We start from the raw sequence: 12461 nt of genomic DNA, 5'->3' as shown, positions 1-12461 counted from the left end.
TTTAGATTCAAATATTAATAACTCCATTTTATTTCAGTATTTAATTTATGTATTTCTGTTTTATTAAATGCTAGATTTTTTCTCGTCCATAAATATTTATTTATCTACCAAGTTGATTGCAAAAATAGATTACCAATTTGTACTCATTCTTAGTTCGTGAGAGGGGAATCTATCACCATACTTTCCCTTAAACACGTCCGTTGGACTTTATTAAGTAGAATACTTAATAGATTTTTTTTGTTTTTTTTTAATGGAGAGTAGAAAACGCATTGTGGATGCGTTATCGGCAGCTCCTGTTACTCTCACTTCTTCTTATTTGTCCCTCAGTCCTTATTTTTTAATGAGTGATTTTTCTGACAAAGGGAGAAGAAAAAGCTGTTTTCTAGGTTGGCAGTATTTTGCGCGAACAGTTGGCAGAGATGGCGGAAATTTTCTGTTTCTATGTCTATCCTTGTAGCCATGTCACTAGTAAGGGTGCTGGAGGTAAACGTTTTGTCTGGGCTGACGTTATCCGCCTGATAGTCAGGGACCCGAACCTTGGATTAACCACCAAGGAGGCTGTCCTATCAGCAGGTGCAAAGTACTGGAGCTGCTGTATTGCCATTTGGTGAATGGATTCTGGACCATGCAGTAGCTTCTGGTGGGGCCTCTCGATGCCATATGAGTGGGTAATTGTTACGGCTTTACCTTTTCATTAGATACAAATGAAAAAAAAATAAAAAAAATTCTTCGTTTCTTTTTCTCTCTTAGTTTCCCCTCTCGGTCCTGCTCTAAGTAAATCTGACGACCTAGTCCACAAATTCCAAAAATTCATCATGACAAGTTTCAAGAAAAAATACACGATTAAACCCGGTTCTCCAACTTCCAACGTAGTCCCCTACTACCATGTCTCCTTCTCCAACATCAGGGGTCTACGTTCTAACCTTCCAGAGGTTGAAACCCAATTACAGGAGACTAAACCATACCTTTTATTTTTAAGTGAAACTGGTATTGGACAGGCTATTTCCCTAGAAGAGTTCGCAATTAAATGATACTCTAACTTAACTTCTAAATCTGACCCCCAAGATCGCCATGGGCATGGAATTTGTGCCTATATTAGGGATAATTTCCATGTGGTAGGGGCATCTCCCGGGAAGATCCTAACTTACCCTATATGTGCTTCCGGGTTGCTTTAGCTCACACTACGGCATTTATATTTACTCTCTATCGCCCCCATAACAGCGGAGTTACTATCTTTCAAAGCATATCTAAGAAAATTGACCAAGTCTTATCTGCTTATCCTTCAGCTAACATTCACGTATGTGGTGACTTCAATGTTCACAACGACGAATGGTTGACCCACTCTAACAAGACCGATGATGAGGGAAGGTTCTGTCATGATTTCTCCATTGCCTATGACGTCACTCAGATTGTTCAGGAACCCACCCGTGTGCTTTACAATGATGGCCAGTATGCGAGCCTACTAGACATTTTTCTCACAACTTGCCCACAACTATGTTCAGTTTCTGTTCTGTCGCCTCTTGGCTCTTCCGACCACTCTGTTGTATCAATTAAGATAAAAATGAAATGTAATAAGTCCCCAGACGTACCTCTCTATCGTACAGTATATCGATACACTAAGGCTGACTGGGATAGCTTCCGTACATTTATATCTGATCTACCTCTGTATTCCATGTTTAAAAAGGATGTGTCCTCTATAGTAATAGACCTGACGGAATGGTTAATTGTAGGTATTGACCGTTTCATACCCTCGAAAAAGTTTCAGCAAAAACCTAACAGCCAGCCATGGTTCTCTCCAGAATGTGCTGCTGCCATTGCGCACATAAATCACTTTTTCCACTGTTTCCAATGTAATAGATGTATGAAAACTAAAGCCGCTTTCAGGACTGCCAGCAACCATTGTAAGAAAGTAATAAAGAATGCAAGAGAGTTGTATGCTCAATCTGTTAAGTCCAAAGTTGCTGAGCAGCGGCTTGGTTCCCACCAGTTTTGGCAAATAGCAAACAGAATCATGAACAAAAGCGTGTGCTCCATCCCAACTATTATCAATGGACCTGAGGTAATCTCGTCAGCATCGGACAAAGCCAAACTCTTTGTAAAGAATTCGCAGCTAATTCTACCCTTTGCGATCAAGGCTGCCAACCCCCAATATTTCCTCCTGTATCAGAAAACACGCTATGTGATATGCGTATATCTGTACGTGATGTTGCCAAGCTAATCAAAAACCTTGATTCCAGTAAAGCAACTGGCCCTGACGGTATTCCAATTATAGTACTCAAAAAACTTCAACCTGAACTAGCGCCCATACTTACAAAACTGTTTAAACGTTGTCTTAAGGAGAATAGTTTCCCATCTCCCTGGAAAATTTCATCAGTATGCCCTGTATTTAAGAATTCAGGTGATCGCTCATCCCCCTCTCAGTACAGGCCAATAAGTCTCCTGTTTGTCATGAGTAAGTTGCTGGAATCTGTGTTAAATACAGAAGTAATCAACCATCTCAACAAAAATAACCTTCTTAGTTACACTCAATATGGTTTCCGTTCTGCTAGATCTACAGCAGATGTGCTTACAGTTATATCTCATAGGATTAGCAAATCTCTCGACGGAGGCAACCTTTCTAGGGCAATTGCTCTTGACATATCTAAGCCCTTTGATAGGGTATGGCATAAAAGTTTACTTCATAAGATCTCTAGCTATGGTATTGCTGGAAATGTCTTCTCAATTATTAAATCATTTCTTTCTGATAGGTTCATAAGAGTAGTAGTTGAGGGGCAAAAATCAGAAGCTCACAGTCTTAATGCCGGTGTCCCTCAGGGGTCGATCCTGGGCCCAACTCTTTTCCTGATCTACATTAATGATCTTCCAAATCACATCCTTACATCATTTGTAGACATCTATGCTGACGACACTACCATTTATGGTAGCACATCTAAGACAGTAAACGACGAAGTTCTCTCCAATTCTCTCTCCTCTGATCTTGAGCACGTAGTAAAATGGGGTAAAGAATGGCTGGTTACTTTTAATGCATCTAAAACCAAGCTTCTCTCTTTACATCATCAACATTCTGATCCACATCTGACATCAATTGAAAAGAATGGCTCTCGTCTTCAGGAGGCCTCAAGTTTTGACAAACTTCTTGGCTTAACCATTACTCCTGATCTTAAATGGAACACGTACATCAAATCTTTTGCCAAGGCCGCTGGAAAAATGGTGGGATCTTTCTATCGATCCGGTAGATATCCCACTGCTGATGCTATTCTCTATCTATATAAGAGCCAGGTACGTCCAAGGATGGAATACTGTTGCCACATCTGGGCAGGAGCTGCTAGAAAGGACTTGGCCTGCCTTGATAGAGTTCAAAATAGACTTCGTAGCCTCGTAGGAGATATCCTTTTCTCTTCCTTGCAACCTTTATCTCACAGAAGAGATGTTGCGAGTTTGTCTCTGATGTATCGTTATTTTCATGGAAAGTGTTCGATTGAGCTTCAATCTATGGTCCCCCCTCGCCAAACTTTCACAAGAAAGACTCGTCTAGCTGTAAACACTATTAATAAATCCCCCCACTTTTTATCTGTGCCTAAACCTAAACGTAGATTCCATGAACAAAGCTTTTTTCTTAGAACTGCACGCCTGCGGAATTGTCTTCCGTTTTCCTGCTTTCCGGCTGACTACAATATGGTTGTCTTCAAGTCTAACGTAAATAAGTTCTTGATGAGCCGTTCCATATAAGTTATTAAATTTACCAAATTTTCATTACTAATGATTACTATAATGTCCAATTTCTACTGTACACTCTTTTACCCTTATCCTTGAGTGGCCTCTTGGCCTTGATAATGTGGTGATGCCTATGTAAAAAAATATATATATAAGAATGAAAACCCCATGTTGGAATCCTTCAACCAAGTTATAGAAACTTAAAACCTAAAAAAATAATTAATAAAACCTTAAGCAAAAAAATAAACCCAAATAAATAAAATAAAATAAAACTAATATTGAAACAGATTAGTAAATGTGCCAACAAATTCACCGTTCTCACACGACTATTTAGTATCTAGAAATGTAAATAAAGAATAAAAAGAAGGAAGGAAGTTAAAGGGACGGATAGTAGTAGTAGTAGTAGTAGTAGTAGTAGTAGTAGTTGTTGTAGTAGTAGTAGTCTTGGCTTTACTACAATTGTTCTTATGTTTGTCAACGAGTAAAGTTGTTTAGTTGTAAGAAAATAGGCAGAGTATAGTTGTAATAAAGAATAGTTGCAAAACACCTTCACTCTTCCCATGTTAAATAATAATTTCAAAATAATAACGTTAACATTTCAGTGCGCAGGTAAAAACTGCAAAAGAAGCGAGTTGTGTTTATTTGTTTACGTTGTTATGGGTTAATATTTATGTGCGCATGCACAACCGGTTTGTAAACCGGAAATTGGGTTACATCACTCGTTACAACGTCATTTGAGTTTTATAATTATATAGATACATACACATACATACATATACCTGTGTGTTTTGTGATTAAAATATCGTAAAACTACAGGGATACGATAGAAAAGGAGACGGAAATACATGAACAAACTCGACGACGTTTCGTCCGTTTACTGCAGACTTTTCCAAGAGTAAAAATCTCAAATACTAAATTGACAGTTTTACTCTTGGAAAAGTCTGCCCTAAACGGGCGAATGTTCGTCGAGTTTTGGGTCTTACAACTTCGGTTTCTATCATATATTGATGTAATGGAAAAACCTAACATCCCTTCATAGATGAAATGAACTATGGATATATTGACCCTCTCACGTGACTGAGGCAGAAGTAAAAAAGAGAATAAGAAAATATGTCGAATAATACTTATATCACATGTATTCCCTTGTAAATAAACTCCTTTGTCTTTGACCCTAAACCTCGTGATCCTCGCTGTGTTCTTATTTAAAGTACGGATATAACAAATAGCGACGAGGATTAGAATTCACAGAAAGGAAACTTTCAGCCAAAAATATATTGAACAACGAATGGAAAAAAACTGCATGGAAAAATTCAACTACTGAAAAAAAAAGCTGAGACACACAAAAAGTAAGTTATTTTTTTTAATTCAGTCTGTCACGGTCTTACTGATAAAAAAGAGAAACTGATATTTCACGAAGCTTTGAAAAGAAACATTTTCTCAGAAAACAAAAGTTGTTTATCTCAAATTTATTTTTATTGCATAAGGAAAAGAACAATTTTTCCTGGAACGGAAGAAAATTGTCTATTTCAAATTTCTTTTGTTTCATAAGAAGAACAAATACGGCGGAGAGAACGCACGTATGAATATTGCTGCTATTGATTCGGTGTCAATTCTGTGTGTGTAACTCCCTCCAAAAACATTGTCTATAAAAGAATATGTTTTTTGTGGTTTAAAAAAACTATTCAGTGAATTTATTTAATGCTTTGTGCAGGTACTGTTAACCTTTTGTTTTATTACTGTGCTAAAAAAAGAAAAATTCTACAACATGGAACAATTAGCAGAGTTTACAAAAACTATACAGTACGCACTGGCGGCCCAACAAAGCCAGCTGGAATTTTTACAAAGAGAACAATTAAAACAAAATGAAGTATTAAAAATTATATTAATGAAACAAGAAGGAAAAAAGGATTGTCGGTTCACTCCGGAAGGAATTACAAATTCTCTGACAGAATGTTTATATGAACCAACTAATTGCTTAACGTTTCCAGCATATTATCGTAGATACGAAAATATATTTCCCAAACGATGTCAGGTCTGGTCGGATGAAGAAATAATTATTTTACTGTTGCAAAACTGGGTTCCCATGAAAATACCAACTATAACAATTTTATACTCACAAGGAAACCCGAAGATATTTCTTTTAAAGAAATTTTATTTTAGGGTAGCAGGATAGCTTATTTTATACTCGTTATAGGTGTTTAAATATTTTGAAACAAGATGATGAAGATTTTATCACCTATGCCGGGAGAGTAAAAGCCCAATGCGAGTTATTTAAGCTGAAATACCTAAAAGAGGACATGTTTAAATGCTTGATATTTGTGCAAGGGTTAACGTCCTCGAAGGATGAGGAGATTCGTTCCAGGATATTATCCATTATTAACCAAGACAGAAATAACCTTACAGAAAATTACTGAGAAATGCCAGAAACTGTTAAATTAAAAACAGGATAATACTAGTATCGAATAGAAAAATGTTGACAAAATACAAAGGGTAAAGCAAGGGGGCCACTATGTTAAAAAATACTGTAAGACGTGTGCAGGAAATATCACTTCACAAAAGAGTGCAACTTCAAAAGCAAAATATGCTATAAGTGCGGGCGTAAAATACACGAGTTAACAGCATGCAAAAAGGAGAAATACTGTAAGCTTGAAATAAAGACCATTGATCCTAAAAAAGAGTTTATGTATATTAAAAAAGGAAATATATTGAAGTTATAATAAATGTCCGGAAAGTAAACTGTCTTTAGGATACTGGAAGTGGCATATCCTTAATTGATGGACCAACATGGAAGAAAATTTGTTCACCAAAGCTGCGTAATACAAAGAAAATTGCCAGACGAATGTCTGGAAATGGATTAAAATTTAAGGGTGAATGTTATACTAATGTGCCCCTGAATGAAAATACGGGAAAAAATAAAATGTATGTAATACCCGGAAAAATTCTAATATATTCGGTATAGATTTGATGATACTTTTCAATTTATGGGATCAACCAATAAGCTCATTTTGCAAAAGAGTAAATTTGATCTGAAAGTCCCAAACTGTCAGGAAGATTTGTTGGGGATTTGAAGAAGGATTTTAAAAATGTAGTTTCTGAAGGTGTGCGTTGCTGCACTAAAACTGAAGTGAAATTTGAACTGAAATATGAATCGAAACCGGTATTTAAACCCAAAACGAAGGTTAGAATTTAGAATCAATCGAAAAATAATTAAATAGATTCGAAGAAATCGGAGTTATAAAAGAATGGACTACTCTGAAAGGGCATCGCCCACAGTTTATGTGAAAAATAAAATTTAAAAAAATCAGGGTATGTGGGGATTTTTTGACGGGACTGAATGATTGCTTAAAGGATCATAACTATCCACTCCCTACCCTTGAGGAAATATTTTCTAAGGAGGAAAAATTTTCAACAAAAATTGACTTATCAGAAGCATATTTTCAGGTCAAAGCCCAAGATATTGTTCTAAATGCCTGACAATGAATATTCATAAAGGATTATTTTCACTAAAGCGATTGCTGTTTGGGTTGAAAGAAGCATCAAATTTATTCCAACAAATTTTGGATGCCATGTTAGCAGGCTTGGATTTTGCAATGGCTTATTTAGACATTTTGATAAAAAGCAAAAATGTTGAAAACATAAAAATCATATTCGTAGGATATTCGAGAAAACAGAGGACTAAGAATTTAAAGTGGCTCTCGAAAAACGTAATTTTGGTAAGGACAAGATTGAATATTTGGGACAAATTATTGATTGGAAAGGTGGAAAACCCAACTCAAATAGGGCAGTAGCAATTAGAGGAATGCCTAGACCACACAATGTAGTGAAGTTACAGTCATTCTTGGGTCTAGCAAACTACTATAATTCTTATATTCCAAATATGCATGAACTAAGAGCACCGGTAAATGAATTATTGAAGAAGAATAAAAAGTGGCTCTGGACAAAAGAATGTAGGGAAGCATTCCAAAAAATTAAAACATTTTTCTTATCAGATCTAGCGTTACCACATTGCGATCTGAAAAAGATTTAATTGTAGCGGCAGATGCGAACGAGTACGATTTAGGAACGGTGCTTCTACACAGAATGGAACATGAATCTACTAAACCAATTTCTCACGCCTCGTGGGTTTTATTACCCGCTGAAGGAAAGTACAGTCAGATCGAAAATGAGGGTCTGGCGATTTTGTATGCCATGAAAATGTTTCTTAGTTTCATTCATGGGATATCTTTCGTCTTAGAAACGTACCATAACCCATTACTATCGATTAAAGGTTAAAAAAAGAAACCCCTACTCATACGGCAAATAGATTACAGAGATGGATTATTATTTTGCTTAATTACGATTTCAAAATAAAACACCTAGCATCTAGTAAAATTGCACATGTAGCTGGTTTGTCGAGATTGATCCCCAGTAAAACTGAATTTGAAGAAACTTTTATAGCAGCATTAAAAGAAGAAAATGAACTAACAGTTAGGGAACGTGCTGTTACACCTAAGGAAATAAGGAAAGCAGCGAAAACAGATACATATATCAACAAGATAAAAAACAAGTGGGACAAGACGAAAAGAATAGAAAAAGGATTAAACGTGTTTCCATTTTCTATGTGTTATGTACGCAGACAGACTGGCAATACCGCAAGTATTACAAAAGAAAATCCTAAAGAAATTCCACATGGGATATCCTTGAATTTCCAGAAGGAAGGCCCTTATTAGAGGATTCACATACTGGCCTGTAATAGATCAGGACATTGAGAAAATTGTGAAATTATGTAAAGGTTGCCAACTAGCCGCGAGATCTCCCCCATACGGACGCAACCTTGGACACGCATCCATATCGATTACGCAGGACATCTGAAGGAATATTATTACCTAGTAATCGTATATAGTATGTCACAATGGTCAGAAATGTTTAAATACAAACATCCCACACGGAAAACCAAATAAAAGCGCTGGACAAGATATTTAGTCTGTTCGGAGTTCCGAAAACAATTGTTAGTAATAATGACACTATGTTCACAGGTAGAGAATGCGAGCACTACTGTCAGGCACTGACAATTGAACATATTGCAAGACCAACCCCAACCCCTCGTTCAAATGGACAAGCGGAAAGATTTGTCAATACTTTTAAACGAGCTTTAAAAAAAAATAATAACATCGACACGGAAGAAAAAAAGCATTAAAATTTTTTTAGCAATATATAGGATAACATCCCATTCAAATATCAATGCTAAATTATCCCCAGTTGAAATTACATTCGGTATTCGACCGGTTAATTTCAAAAGAAAAAGTAACAAAAATTATCAAGAATAATGTAAGATACAAGACTTACAATTATGGGGATAAAATTTTCTTCAAAAATTATCAGCCAGGGAAGAGTTTGGGGGAAGAAAGCATAATCTCAAGAAGAATTGGGAAAATGCTTTACATTATAAAAGGGCAGGTTTTGTCCACAAAAAAATAGATTATCCAAATGAGACCCCGCTACATAGAAACAGACAGAAACCAAGAGTTACCAATGGAAGTGCTATATGACACTTTCCATATACAACCTCCAAACAAAGAACACTCAGTAACTCAGAAATCCAGTAACTCTCCAAAAGTAAAAAATAATCGGCAAACACTAATTGTGAGAAGTAAAAGGAAAAGGAAAGGACCAAATTTTTTGGACAAAGTGTAAAAAGGAAAAAATGGTAGAAGCAAAATTATATGGAAGAATTTAGCTTGGGAGGAAGGTGATGTAATGGAACAACCTAACATCCCTTCATAGATGAAGTGAACTATGGATATATTAACCCTCTCACGTGATTGAAGCAGAAGTAAAAAAGACAGGAAAAGAATAAGACAAGATGCTGAGTCACTCTTATGTCACATGTATTCCCGTGTAAATAAACCCCTTTTCTTTCACCCATAACCCCGTGTTTCTTGCTGTATTCTTATTTGAAGTAAGAATATAACACACACACGCAAACACACACACACATACACACACACACATATATTTATATATATATATATATATATATATATATATGAGAGGAAGTGAGAGAGAGAGCTTTTTGCCAAGCTTTCAGAAAACCACTATCAGTAATTTCCCCCGATCTCTAGATGAACACAGCTTTATTTCAATAGTACTAACGCATGTGGAACTCTATTTCGCTGGTTTTCTTTCCAGCTGACTACGGTACTGTCGTCATAAAGTCTAACGTCTAGCGTAAACAAGTATTTGTGGAAACGTCGTCTTAAATGATCTAATCATACCAAATTTCCACGACTAACGATTACTACGATACTGTCTTATTGCCTACCATGCACACATTAAACTTTATCCTAGATAAGTTGTTATGCTTTTGTAAAAAAAAAGATAAATAAATGTGTGTAAGTTCAGAATTATTTGGAGAATTCCAGTGGCCATGAATTTATTCCTTTGTTTCATAGCAAAATTTAAAACAATTCTCTGCAACTTGACGAATGTTTAGGGCGCATAAAACAAACTACCCGAAATAAACATCTAATCATCAAAAGAACAGAATATGATCTCAGATGTAATCTTTGGATCATCAAAAATTAAAAATATTTTTTCACATTCATCTGACATAGAACTCCAATATTGAACATTCCATAAAGAACACCACGATTATTCTTTACAGGAGTTGATATTTACCCTATTTATTTTGCTTTCGGAAATTGGTTTTCTATGCGAAACGTCATGTGCCATAAAAGACTTTTCGCAAAACCCGATAAATCCATTAAGATGCAATATTTCAGAGACATCGGATTTCTAACTCCACATACTATTAGTAAATACAAGATTAGAAGCTTTTCTATAAACAAACACTTAATTTACAATTAAACATTTGAAAAGTCTAAAGAATTTCGAATTTTATTTATCAAATATGGTTAAAGAATAATTAGTTATAATAAATTAGTAATAGTGTGTTGGAACCTTAGGAAAATTTGCGGTAAATTGATGATATGGTTAATAATACTACTACTATTAGTATGTTGCAAAAATATTGTCGTTTTTGACGTTCAACTTCCAAAAATTATAACTCTTTTCATAATACACTTTATTAATCGAAATAAGAACCTTCAGAATCGACACATTTTTGCCGACAATCAAGTTTATTTATTCTATATTTTTTGCCAAGAAACAGGTTTATTTATCCCATTAGCATAGAAATCCGGAATACTTGAAGCGATGAAACTATTGAAGGCCGATTCGGCATCATCTCAGCTTTTGATGCATTTTTTTGTTCAGGAAGATGTCTAAATTCTTGAAAAACTGTAAATCGGTGGACGAGAGATCCGGTGAATAAAGCGGAGGTAGCAGAGTCTCATAGCCCAATTAGATCAGCTTCTGCAGTGTCAGTTAACCAACATGCTGGCGAGCGTTGTCATGTAAGAGAAGTCGTTCCTTCATATTCACAAATCACGGGCACATACGTTGGAACTTCCGATGCATTTCATCAATTTGTCGGTAGGAGGTCTCCGCTTTAATAATTTCTCCCGGACTAAAGAAGCTATGATCAATAAAACAGGCCTCAATCTACCAAACAGACGGATTTCGGCTTCGGGAAATGTGGTTGAACTTCGTCTGCATCCAACCACTGTACTGAGCGTCGCCAGTTGCCGTAGAGGATCTGCTTCTCATCACACGTCTAACCCGCGCAAGAAATGGGTCGCAGAAGGAGGGTAGAAGACATCTTAAAACGACGATTTTTTAAAATGATGGTTCAATTCATGCGGCACTCATTTATCGAACTTTTTTAACTTCTCTATTTTGTTTAAATGGCGAACAACTGTTGAGTGCCCAGCCTCGAGTTTATCAGCAATTTCACGTGTAGTTTTGTGAGCATAGGCTTAAATAAAGGTTTCAAATCTTCAGTATTTACCGCAGTCGGCCAGACGCGACCGTCTTTATCTTTAAAGCTCTCGTCACCATTGCGATAATTTCTTGAACCACCGTTGTTCCACACATTCGTTGTGGTTCCTGAGCCAAATGCATCATTGGTATCTCGAGCTGTCTCGGCAGCTTTTCTTCCTAGCTTGAACTGGAACAAGAAAGTTGTGTGGATTTAAATGTTACGCATGGCTCAGTTCATATCATATTCCCTGGTTAAACAACATACAAGCATTTATACGCTTATAATCTGCTGCCATTTAGAGAACAAAATATATCATCCTCCTATCTCTGACTATGTAATATTATTATTTTTGTGCCAATCCACGTCTCTATGTAATAATAATAATAATAATAATAATAATAATAATAATAATAATAATAATAATGCCACTTTGACACTCCTATCGGGAAGAAGAAAGAGGAAAAGTGCACCAATTACTTTACTTGAAATATGAGATTGTTAGAATTTGGAAATTGAAAGAAGTTTAGGTAATCCCTGTTGTAGTGGGGGAATTGGGATCGGTGACGAAATACTTTGACAAATAGATACAAAGTTGGACGAGGGATTAATAGCATAAATTTTACAATAACCTCGTTTATTGGAACAGTCAGAATCATTCGAAAATTGTTGGACATAAAATAGAGAAAATATAGTGGCTGCAATACCTAAGACCACTGGGTGAAGTCCGCTATTGCAGCTGAACACCCAAGATAAAGCATCAATCTTGTGAACAGAAACAACAACAACACCACCGCCAACAATAATAATAATTAGAAGAAGAAGAAGAAGATGAAGAAGATGAAGAAGAAGAAGAAAATAATAATAATAATAATAATAATAATAATAA

The sequence above is a fragment of the Euprymna scolopes genome, chromosome 10 (assembly GCF_053919585.1).
Source record: "Euprymna scolopes isolate OS-2025 chromosome 10, ASM5391958v1, whole genome shotgun sequence".
NCBI classification, from domain to species: Eukaryota; Metazoa; Mollusca; class Cephalopoda; order Sepiida; family Sepiolidae; genus Euprymna; species Euprymna scolopes.
This window is presented reverse-complemented; position numbering follows the sequence as displayed.